Source organism: Oncorhynchus clarkii, chromosome 25, assembly GCF_045791955.1.
Source record: "Oncorhynchus clarkii lewisi isolate Uvic-CL-2024 chromosome 25, UVic_Ocla_1.0, whole genome shotgun sequence".
NCBI classification, from domain to species: Eukaryota; Metazoa; Chordata; class Actinopteri; order Salmoniformes; family Salmonidae; genus Oncorhynchus; species Oncorhynchus clarkii.
The window spans coordinates 38950155-38963449 of NC_092171.1; positions in this window are offsets into that span (position 1 = coordinate 38950155).

Genomic DNA, 13295 nt, shown 5'->3' on the forward strand with positions numbered 1-13295 from the left:
TATCCAACAATTGGATACCACGAAATTGGGGAGAAAAAGGGGTAAAAAAATAAATAAATAAATAAAATTAAAAAAGATGAGAACCCATGTTGCACAAAAGTGAAATAAACAATACAAAACATGTACAGTAAACATTAGACTCATAAAAGTTCCAAAATAAATAGTTACAGTACAAAAGGGAAAATAAATAAACATAAATATAGGTTGTATTTACAATGGTGTTTGTTCTTCACCCTTTTCTTGTGGTCACAAATCTTGCTGCTGTGATGGAACACTGTGGGATTTCACCCAGTAGATATGGGAGTTTATCAAAATTGGGGTTTGTTTTTCAATTCTTTGTGGATCTGTGTAATCTGAGGGAAATGTGTGTCTCTAATATGGTCATACATTGGGCAGGAGGTTAGGAAGCGCAGCTCAGTTTCCACCTCATTTTGTGGGCAGTGAGCACATAGCCTGTCTTCCCTTGAGAGCCATGTCTGCCTACGGTGGCCTTTCTCAATAGCAAGACTATGCTCACTGAGTCTGTGCATAGTCAAAGCTTTTCTTAATTTTGGGTCAGTCACAGTGGTCAGGTATTCTGTTTTTTTATGCCTTTCCAATGTGTGAAGTAATTATATTTTTGTTTTCTCATGTTGGGTCTGTTTGTGTTTCCCTCCCTCCGGTCAGAAGGGATGTGGGGTGGGCTGGGCTGCGGGAGAGGGGTGAGGGTGGGCCTGAGGTAAGGGAGAGATGGGGGTGAGGGGAGCGGTGAGGGTGGGGAGGAGGTAAAGTAGAGGTGGGGGAGGGGGAAGGGGAGTTGAGGAGTGGGGTGTCTGGGCTCAGTTGATGGATGGAGGTCCTTTATCCAGAGAGGAGTGGGAGTTGCCAGCTGGGGAAGTGGAGAGACATCTCTGTAAACAGTGGGGCCCTTTGAAGAGGTCTCTCCTTCTCCTCCTCATCCCCCTTTCTCTCCCTCCTCAACTGTTCCTCTCCCTCCTCTCCACCCTGAGAGGTCCACCCTGACCTTGGCCTGTGTGTTGTGAGGATGTTGTTTTGAGGTCTTAATCCTAACCCTGTTTATCAGGTTGAGTGTCACTGAGAGATCTTGAGGCTGAATGGGTCCTGATGTGGTTCTGAGAGAGTAATGTTGATGGACGGGGGCCATCGAAGAAATTGTCCGTAGAGCTCCGAGACAGGATTGTGTCAAGGCAGATTTGAAGGTCCCTAAGAACACAGTGGCCTCCATTGTTCTTAAAAGGAAGAAGTTTGGAACCACCAAGACTATTCCTAAACTGAGCAATCGGGGGGAGAAGGGCCTTGGTCAGGGAGGTGACTAAGAACGCGATGGTCACTCTGACAGAGCTCCAGAGTTCCTCTGTGGAGATGGAAGAACCTTCCAGAAGGACAACCATCTCTGCAGCACTCCACCAATCAGGTCTTTGTGGTAGAGTGACCAGACGGGAAGGCACATGACAGCCCACTTGGATTTTGCCAAAAGGCACATAAACAAGATTCTCTGGTCTGATGAAACCAAGATTGAACTCTTTGGCCTGAATGCCAAGCGTCACGTCTAGAGGAAACCTGGCACCATCCCTACGGTGAAGCATGGTGGTGGCAGCATCATGCTGTGGGGATGTTTTTCAGTGGCAGGGACTGGGAGACCAGTCAGGATCAAGGCAAAGATGAACAGAGCAAAGTACAGAGAGATCCTTGATGAAAACCTGCTTCTGACCACTCAAGACCTCAGACTGATGGTTCACCTTCCAACAGGACAACAACCCTAAGCACACAGCCAAGACAACACAGGAGTGGCTTCGAGACAAGTCTCTGAATGTCCTTGAGTGGCCCAGCCAGAGCCCGGACTTAAACTCAAGTGGCGCAGCGGTCTAAGGCACTGCATCTCAGTGCTAGGGGCATCACTACAGACCTTGGTTCGATACCAGGCTGTATCACATCCGGCCGTGAGTTGGAATCCGGCGCATAATTGGCCCAGCATCGTCCATGGTAGGGTTTGGCCAGGGTAGGCCTTTTTAGTAAATAAGAATTTGTCCTTAGCTGACTTGCCTTGTTAAAAAAGGTTAAATAAAATAAATAACATCTCTGGAGAGACCTGAATATAGCTGTGCAGCGTTGCTCCCCATCCAACCTGACAGAGCTTGAGAGGATCTGCAGTGAAGAATGGGAGAAACTCCCCAAATACAGGTGTGCCAAGCTTGTAGCTTCATACCCAAGAAGACTCGAGGTTGTAATCGCTGCCAAAGGTGCTTCAACAAAGTACTGAGTAAAGGGTCTGAATACTTATGGAAATGTGATATTTCAGTTTTTGTATTTTTTATAGATGAGCGTCATTATTGGGTATTGTGATGTCATTATTGGGTATTGTGATGTCATTATTGGGTATTGTGATGTCATTATTGGGTATTGTGTGTGTGTGAGGCGGGGGGGGGGGGGGGGGGGGAACAATGTCGTCCATTTTAGAATAAGGCTGTAACCTAACAAAATGTGGGAAAAATCAAGGGGTCTGAATACTTTCTGAAGGCACTGTGTGTTTCCATTCTTTCTATTTCTCTTGAATCACAATAAGAACAGAGGCCTGTAATAGTTGGACTCTGGCACACTGAACAATTTAATCAATTTTATAATAAGGCTGTAACATAACAAAATGTGGAAAAATCAAGGGGTCTGAATACTTTCCGAATGCACTGTAAACTTGTGCAGTATTTATTGAAAGGAATCAAATGAAGAGACACTACTGACAGGAGAACGAGGCATCTCCACTGTGGTCTCTGTTAGAAAAAGGGATCACTGGAATGTAAAAGGTTGTTCTCTGTTCTCTACCACAACACCCTACCATGTTACCCTCCATAGACGGACTGTTCTCTACCACAACACCCTACCATGTTACCCTCCATAGACTGACCTCTACCACAACACCCTACCATGTTACCCTCCATAGACTGACCTCTACCACAACACCCTACCATGTTACCCTCCATAGACTGACTGTTATCTACCACAACACCCTACCATGTTACCCTCCATAGACTGACTGTTATCTACCACAACACCCTACCATGTTACCCTCCATAGACTGACTGTTCTCTACCACAACACCCTACCGTGTTACCCTCCATAGACTGACCTCTACCACAACACCCTACCATGTTACCCTCCATAGACTGACCTCTACCACAACACCCTACCATGTTACCCTCCATAGACTGACCTCTGCCACAACACCCTACCATGTTACCCTCCATAGACTGACTGTTATCTACCACAACACCCTACCATGTTACCCTCCATAGACGGACTGTTCTCTACCACAACACCCTACCATGTTACCCTCCATAGACTGACCTCTACCACAACACCCTACCATGTTACCCTCCATAGACTGACTGTTCTCTACCACAAACACCCTACCATGTTACCCTCCATAGACTGACCTCTACCACAACACCCTACCATGTTACCCTCCATAGACTGACCTCTACCACAACACCCTACCATGTTACCCTCCATAGACTGACTGTTCTCTCCCACAACACCCTACCATGTTACCCTCCATAGACTGGCCTCTACCACAACACCCTACCATGTTACCCTCCATAGACTGACCTTTACCACAACACCCTACCATGTTACCCTCCATAGACTGACTGTTCTCTGCCACAACACCCTACCATGTTACCCTCCATAGACTGACTGTTCTCTACCACAACACCCTATCATGTTACCCTCCATAGACTGACTGTTCTCTACCACAACACCCTACCATGTTACCCTCCATAGACTGACTGTTCTCTGCCAAAACACCCTACCATGTTACCCTCCATAGACGGACTGTTCTCTACCACAACACCCTACCATGTTACCTTCCATAGACTGACTGTTCTCTACCACAACACCCTACCATGTTACCCTCCACAGACTGACTGTTCTCTACCACAACACCCTACCATGTTACCCTCCATAGACTGACTGTTCTCTACCACAACACCCTACCATGTTACCCTCCATAGACTGACTGTTCTCTGCCACAACACCCTACCATCTTACCCTCCATAGACTGACCTCTACCACAACACCCTACCATGTTACCCTCCATAGACTGACCTCTGCCACAACACCCTACCATGTTACCCTCCATAGACTGACTGTTCTCTACCACAACACCCTACCATGTTACCCTCCATAGACTGACTGTTCTCTACCACAACACCCCACCATGTTACTCTCCATAGACTGACCTCTACCACAACACCCTACCATGTTACCCTCCATAGACTGACCTCTACCACAACACCCTACCATGTTACCCTCCATAGACTGACCTCTACCACAACACCCTACCATGTTACCCTCCATAGACTGACCTCTGCCACAACACCCTACCATGTTACCCTCCATAGACTGACTGTTCTCTACCACAACACCCTACCATGTTACCCTCCATAGACTGACTGTTCTCTACCACAACACCCTACCATGTTACCCTCCATAGACAGACTGTTCTCTACCACAACACCCTACCATGTTACCCTCCATAGACTGACCTCTACCACAACACCCTACCATGTTACCCTCCATAGACTGACTGTTCTCTACCACAACACCCCACCATGTTACCCTCCATAGACTGACCTCTACCACAACACCCTACCATGTTACCCTCCATAGACTGACCTCTGCCACAACACCCTACCATGTTACCCTCCATAGACTGACCTCTACCACAACACCCTACCATGTTACCCTCCATAGACTGATCTCTACCACAACACCCTACCATGTTACCCTCCATAGACTGACCTCTACCACAACACCCTACCATGTTACCCTCCATAGACTGACCTCTGCCACAACACCCCACACTGCTCAGCGTTCTTCTCTGCGACTTAATAAATGTGTTGTGTCAAAATATAATAAATATAACTTTTCCATAAGTCCCTCTTGTGTTTATGTTCAAGCTCCTCCCTCCCTCCCACATCCCCATCATAATGGCTGGTGCATAGGGCAGCAACAAAGATGATCCACTTCTGTCGGTCTCTGGCCGTCGTCTTCACCGCACCCCAGCTCTGTCTCCTTTGTATGTTCAGGCTCACCTGTCGTATCAGACATGTAGCAGTCAAGAGACATGTTGTTATGGTATGATCATGAAGGAACAAACGATAGCTTGCAAATAAACAGGCTTACAGGCTAACAGGCGTACAGGCTAACAGGCTAACAGGTTTACATGATAACAGGCTAACAGGCTGACAAGCTAACAGACTAACAGGCTAACAGACTAACAGGCTTACAGACTAACAGGCTTAAAGACTAACAGGCTTAAAGACTAACAGGCTTACAGACTAACAGGCTTACAGACTAACAGACTAACAGGCTTACAGACTAACAGGCTAACAGACTAACAGGCTAACAGGCTAACAGACTAACAGGCTTACAGACTAACAGGCTAACAGGCTTACAGACTAACAGGTTTACAGACTAACAAGTTTACAGACTAACAGACTAACAGGTTTACAGACTAACAGGCTAACAGACTAACAGGCTTACAGACTAACAGGCTTACAGACTAACAGACTTACAGACTAACAGGTTAACAGACTTACAGGCTAACAGACTAACAGGCTTACATACTTACAGGCGTACAGACTAACAGGCTAACAGGCTTACAGACTAACAGGCTAACATGCTAACAGGCTTACAGACTAACAGGCTTACAGACTAACAGGCTTACAGACGAACAGGCTAACAGGCTAACAGGCTAACAGACTAACAGACTAACAGACTAACAGGCTTACAGGCTAACATGCTTACAGACTAACAGGCTAACAGACTAACAGGCTTACAGAGTAACAGGCTTACAGACTAACAGACTAACAGGATAACAGACTAACAGGTTTACAGACTAACAGGCTTACAGACTAACAGACTAACAGGCTTACAGACTAACAGACTAACAAATTTACAGACTAACAGGCTTACAGACTAACAGGCTTACAGACTAACAGACTAACAGGCTTACAGGCTTACAGACTAACAGGCTAACAGACTAACAGGCTTACAGACTAGCAGACGTACAGACTTACAGGCTAACAGACTAACAGGCTAACAGACTAACAGGCTTACAGACTAACAGGCTAACAGACTTACAGGCTAACAGACTAACAGGTTTACAGGCTAACAGACTAACAGGCTAACAGACTAACAGGCGTACAGACTAACAGGCTAACAGGCTTACAGGCTTACAGGCTAACAGACTAACAGGCTAACAGACTAACAGGCTAACAGACTAACAGGCTTACAGACTAACAGGCTAACAGACTTACAGGCTAACAGACTAACATCTTTACAGGCTAACATACTAACAGGCTAACAGACTAACAGGCTTACAGACTAACAGGCTAACAGGCTTACAGACTAACATACTAACAGGCTAACAGACTAACAGGCTAACAGACTAACAGCCTAACAGACTAACAGGCTAACAGACTAACAGACTAACAGGCTTACAGACTAACAGGCTAACAGGCTAACAGACTAACAGACTAACAGGCTAACAGACTAACAGACTAACAGACTAACAGGCTTACAGACTAACAGCCTAACAGACTAACAGACTAACAGGCTTACAGACTAACAGCCTAACAGACTAACAGACTAACAGGCTAACAGACTAACAGCCTAACAGACTAACAGGCTAACAGGCTTACTGGCTAACAGACTAACAGGCTAACAGACTAACAGGCTAACAGACAGACAGGCTTACAGACTAACAGACTTACAGACTTACATGCTAACAGACTAACATGCTAACAGACTAACAGGCTTACAGACTAACAGGCTAACAGACTAACAGGTTTACAGGCTAACAGACTAACAGGCTAACAGGCTAACAGACTAACAGGCTAACAGACTAACAGGCTAACAGGCTTACAGACTAACAGGCTAACAGGCTTACTGGCTAACAGACTAACAGGCTAACAGACTAACAGGCTAACAGACTAACAGGTTTACAGACTAACAGGCTAACAGGCTTACAGACTAACAGGCTAACAGACTAACAGGCTAACAGACAGACAGGCTTACAGACTAACAGACTTACAGACTTACATTCTAACAGACTAACAGGCTAACAGACTAACAGGCTTACAGACTAACAGGCTAACAGACTAACAGGCTAACAGACTAACAGGTTTACAGGCTAACAGACTAACAGGCTAACAGGCTAACAGACTAACAGGCTAACAGACTAACAGGCTAACAGGCTTACAGACTAACAGGCTAACAGGCTTACTGGCTAACAGACTAACAGGCTAACAGGCTAACAGACTAACAGGCTTACAGACTAACAGGCTAACAGGCTTACTGGCTAACAGACTAACAGACTAACAGGCTTACTGGCTAACAGACTAACAGGCTAACAGACTAACAGGCTAACAGGCTTACAGACTAACAGGCTAACAGGCTTACTGGCTAACAGACTAACAGACTAACAGGCTAACAGACTAACAGACTAACAGGCTTCGGTTTGGTTGGTTTCTTCAAAAGACACAACCGTTCTTGTGCACACAGTATTTTTGATTAGAAACATTTGGTACTCATGTTTACTATGAATGAGAGAGAAAGTTCAGTTGGCATAATACCAATTCTGAAGGACAAACTTCAAATGGCCCAGAACAAACTGAAGAGAATCACACTTAAGCTCAGCCCCAGGACACACAGTGGTACTCATCGTACCCCAGGACACACAGTGGTACTCATCATGTCCCAGGAACTAAACTGGCTTCCAGTTGATCAGTTGGTGCAGATCAAATCGTTGGTGTTATTTTAAAATTCTACATGACCTTTCCCGCCCAGTTACCTGTCTGGTTATTCTAAGTTCATTAGAAGCTCTCATAGCCATCACACCAGAGCCAATATTAGACCTCTGCGTTATAGGAGCATGTCTGGTTATTCTAAGTTCATTAGAAGCTCTCATAGCCATCACACCAGAGCCAATATTAGACCTATGCGTTATAGTTATATATATACATGTCTGGTTATTCTAAGTTCATTAGAAGCTCTCATAGCCATCACACCAGAGCCAATATTAGACCTCTGCGTTATAGGAGCATGTCTGGTCATTCTAAGTTCATTAGAAGCTCTCATAGCCATCACACCAGAGCCAATATTAGACCTCTGCGTTATAGGAGCATGTCTGGTTATTCTAAGTTCATTAGAAGCTCTCATAGCCATCACACCAGAGTCAATATTAGACCTCTGCGTTATAGTTATATATATATACATGTCTGGTTATTCTAAGTTCATTAGAAGCTCTCATAGCCATCACACCAGAGTCAATATTAGACCTCTGCGTTATAGGAGCATGTCTGGTTATTCAATTTTCATTAGAAGCTCTCATAGCCATCACACCAGAGTCAATATTAGACCTCTGCGTTATAGTTATATATATATATATACATGTCTGGTTATTCTAAGTTCATTAGAAGCTCTCATAGCCATCACACCAGAGCCAATATTAGACCTCTGCGTTATAGTTATATATATATACATGTCTGGGGAAAAGCTTTTTCTTTAACACTGGTGCAGAGGAATGTAAAAACCATCCCTAGGCTGGAGAATTTTAAGATAAACCTTAAGGAATGGTTCATGGACAAAATGCTTCAAGGCAAAACAGGCTAAGAAAAGTACAGTTTCCTCCCTATAGATGAAATGATGCATTTTGTTTTCATTTTAGAATATTGAGTGTATATTTTAAATCTCATGTGTTTTCAAGAGGACCACAATGGAAATAGGTTTTCCAACTTAAAAAAAAAAAAGTTGCATATGCATTGTATCCACGTGTGGTTGTATTGGATTCTTTAATCTGTCACATAAATAACAATCTGAAAGACAGAATGAAGAGGAATTGACAAAGAGAGATTAATTTAGGAAAAGAGAGACTTGAATCACGTTGAGACAGCGATAAAAAGAGACTTGAATCACGTTGAGACAGAGATAAAAAAGTGACTTGAATCACGTTGAGACAGAGATAGAAAGAGACTTGAATCACTCTGAGACAGAGATAAAAAGAGACTTGAATCACGCTGAGACAGAGATAGAACGAGACTTGAATCACGCTGAGACAGAGATAAAAAGAGACTTGAATCACGTTGAGACAGAGATAAAAAGAGACTTGAATCACTCTGAGACAGAGATAGAACGAGACTTGAATCACGCTGAGACAGAGATAGAACGAGACTTGAATCACGCTGAGACAGAGATAAAAAGAGACTTGAATCACGTTGAGACAGAGATAAAAAGAGACTTGAATCACATTGAGACAGAGATAGAAAGAGACTTGAATCACATTGAGACAGAGATAGAAAGAGACTTGAATCACGATGAAAAGAGGGGGAGTTGCACTCTAGGGTCTTGTAGGCGTATCCCAGAATAGCTATCTGGCTATGTCACTGCCATCTGGCACTGTATTAATCTAATTGCCTCCACATTAGGCATGGCTGGGATGCCTGACCCAGGACGAGGGTTGCCGTTACACCAGACAAGTCAGGTGTTGCCCTCGTCGGCTGGGTGGCTGGGGGGTCACAGGATCACCCTAAATAATATCGCACCTCATCTACCCCCAAACCACAACTCACCCTCCCCTCAGCTCACCACTAAACCCTTAAACCTGTCAACCCCACCCTAGTGGAACGTTTCTGCTCTGGTCTGTTGTTCCTTGAAAACTGAATCTATATGGCCATCTTGATTTTAGAGATCAGGTAATGGGGAATATGCTGCTAAGATTTAACATAAACATACTGTGAGTTTGATTGCGTTTTGCCCGTTGACAGTCGTATCACCTTATAAAGCATGACCGTCGGCCTCGTAAAAAAAAAAAAAGACATTTGGCACTTTTTATATTGCTCAATATTTATCTTTTCCAACCAAAACAAGACCTCTGCTCTGGGCTTGCCTTTGAAGTGGAACACTCCGGAACACTTCCAAACTTTCTCACCCATAACGCAGTTTTTCTATCAATGGAAATACCAAGCAGAAACTATACTCTCCGGCAGCTCTTGGAGTTAAAGGGGAATATTTACTGCATGTCTTGTGCTTTATGGGGCCCCCGCTGGCCCCTGTGGTAGCCAGTCTTACACACACACACACACACACAACTCTGTCTTTTATACTGTTGATTCCCACTTCATATTTCACAGTATAAATCCATTATTACTCTCTATACTACCTCTTCTTCTTCTCTTCTGTTACCTCTATATTACCTCTATAGCATTTCTCTATTGATTAATGTACTGCGTTGTTGAGGGAGATAGCATTTCTCTATTGAGTAATGTACTGCGTTGTTGAGGGAGATAGCATTTCTCTATTGATTAATGTACTGCGTTTTTGAGGGAGATAGCATTTCTCTATTGAGTAATGTACTGCGTTGTTGAGGGAGATAGCATTTCTCTATTGATTAATGTACTGCGTTGTTGAGGGAGATGGCATTTCTCTATTGATTAATGTACTGCGTTGTTGAGGGAGATAGCATTTCTCCATTGATTAATGTACTGCGTTGTTGAGGGAGATAGCATTTCTCCATTGATTAATGTACTGCGTTGTTGAGGGAGATAGCATTTCTCCATTGATTAATGTACTGCGTTGTTGAGGGAGATAGCATTTCTCTGCACTTTTTATACCTGCTGTAAACTGTGTCTGTGACAAATACATTTGATTTGATTGTAAATGTGACCATTTGGACAAATGATCATTGTCTCAAAGTTCTCATTTATTGCAAGGTGAAGGTCATGTGATGTGTGAGTCACTGTAACGATGTTCATCACCTGCTAAACAAAGACGTAACCTAAAATTAATGTTGCTGCTGGCTGTTTGGGAATTTGCAACAAATCACACTTTGTAGTGACTGAGAATGAAAGAGAGAAAGAAACACGTACCAACAGAAAAAGAGAGAGAGGGTTGTGGTTAGTTTTACGAGCGACGTAGGGGCTGTTAATACAGGGGAGTGATCCAAGGCAGGGCTAGAGGAGAGTGACTCCAGATGGGTTCTGTTGGAACAGTCAGAGCAGAGCAGAGCAGAGCAGAGCAGAGGAGAGGAGAGGAGAGGAGAGGAGAGGAGAGGAGAGGAGAGGAGAGGAGAGGAGAGGAGAGAGAGAAGAGAGAGAAGAGAGAGGAGAGGAGAGATCACTTCTTGGACCTGTAGAACCATTCCACTCTCTCTCACAGACCCTGGTCTGGCCTGCTGCACCATGTATGCAGACACACAAACACACACACTGGCAATGCAGAGTCCTATCGGTGGAGCTAACGGCTAGGCTTTATCTGAACGTCTCACAGCTGTTCTCTAGTCCCCCTTGTGTAAAGCCACCTGATTTAGCTCACTAAGGCTGAGGTAGACACCAACCCCAAGGCTAGCTCACTAAGGCTGAGGTAGACACCAACCCCAAAGCTAGCTCACTAAGGCTGAGGTAGACACCAACCCCAAGGCTAGCTCGCTAAGGCTGAGGTAGACACCAACCCCAAGGCTAGCTCACTAAGGCTGAGGTAGACACCAACCCCAAGGCTAGCTCACTAAGGCTGAGGTAGACACCAACCCCAAGGCTAGCTCACTAAGGCTGAGGTAGAAACCAACCCCAAGGCTAGCTCGCTAAGGCTGAGGTAGACACCAACCCCAAGGCTAGCTCACTAAGGCTGAGGTAGACACCAACCCCAAGGCTAGCTCGCTAAGGCTGAGGTAGACACCAACCCCAAGGCTAGCTCACTAAGGCTGAGGTAGACACCAACCCCAAGGCTAGCTCACTAAGGCTGAGGTAGAAACCAACCCCAAGGCTAGCTCGCTAAGGCTGAGGTAGACACCAACCCCAAGGCTAGCTCACTAAGGCTGAGGTAGACACCAACCCCAAGGCTAGCTCGCTAAGGCTGAGGTAGACACCAACCCCAAGGCTAGCTCGCTAAGGCTGAGGTAGACACCAACCCCAAGGCTAGCTCACTAAGGCTGAGGTAGACACCAACCCCAAGGCTAGCTCACTAAGGCTGAGGTAGACACCAACCCCAAGGCTAGCTCACTAAGGCTGAGGTAGACACCAACCCCAAGGCTAGCTCACTAAGGCTGAGGTAGACACCAACCCCAAGGTTAGTTCACTAAGGCTGAGGTAGACACCAACCCCAAGGCTAGCTCACTAAGGGTGAGGTAGACACCAACCCCAAGTCTAGTTCACTTCTTTCTTCCCCAAACCACCCCTCTCTCCTCCCTATCTTCTCTGGGCAACTGACAGGTGTAGCTCTGTATACATTGAACCTGACAGCGTTGGCAGGCTACAGTAGGCCGATAGACACACAGACACACACACACACAGTCTATGTGCATTGTCCCTGGTAGCGCTGGGAAGCCTATACCTTGTAGGCAGTCAGCCAACCAGGATCAGCCGCTGTGTACTCTGCTCACACCAACAGGAATCGCAGATTTCCTCTGGCTCACGTCGGAAAGGGGCGAACAGCACACTGCTCAGTCCGCCAGTGGCCCTGTGCTCAGACCTGTGCCCCCAAACCGTCCCGGGACAAACAGGGCAGTGAGTGTTTCCAGAGTTTCACAACAAGGCCTGCATGGACAGAGGGCCGAGGGAGGGAGGAATAAAACCCTACGTCAACGGTTCCCTCTGTGTCTTGACTGTTTTTTTCGCTTACCTGCCGTTTGATTTGCCAAATCTAAAAGAAAAGCTGTTGCTTATTAGAGTTGGTTTAGCTAAATCGTATAAACTTTGTGGAGAATAGCAGTCATTGATTTTGTGGTTCTATTTTGGAGGAAGGTCAGTGTAACCGTGTTGACAGCTTCCAGGTCCTTTACTAACAACAAGCAACGTTATAGCAGCAGTTTGGTTCAGGTGAATGCGGCTCTGTAATCAAGTCAGTGAATAGTATGTATGTGCTCGGAGTGTGGTGTGTGTGGGTGTGGGTGTGTGTGTGTGTGGGGGTGTGTGTGTGTGTGTGTGTGTGCACAGCAAATTCTCCAGTTTTAAATCAACAATGAGATAGCTTTCGGGGGCCAGAAACTCATCCACTTCACCGCGAACCAAAACCACATTCGTCATTATTGTATTTCCCAGCATGCTCTATTGCAGGTTGATTTTTAGAATTGTTTGTTTCAATGTCTACGTTTGTGCATTGATTGATTACTTAATCTTATGCTACACAAATATAAATGACATACATTAATCTAAAACTGATCCAGTATTTTACTTGGATTTATTACACACGTTACTGAAATGGTTGTTCCACTTCAGATGCATTAGGTAGATGCATCTTAGTCTTCC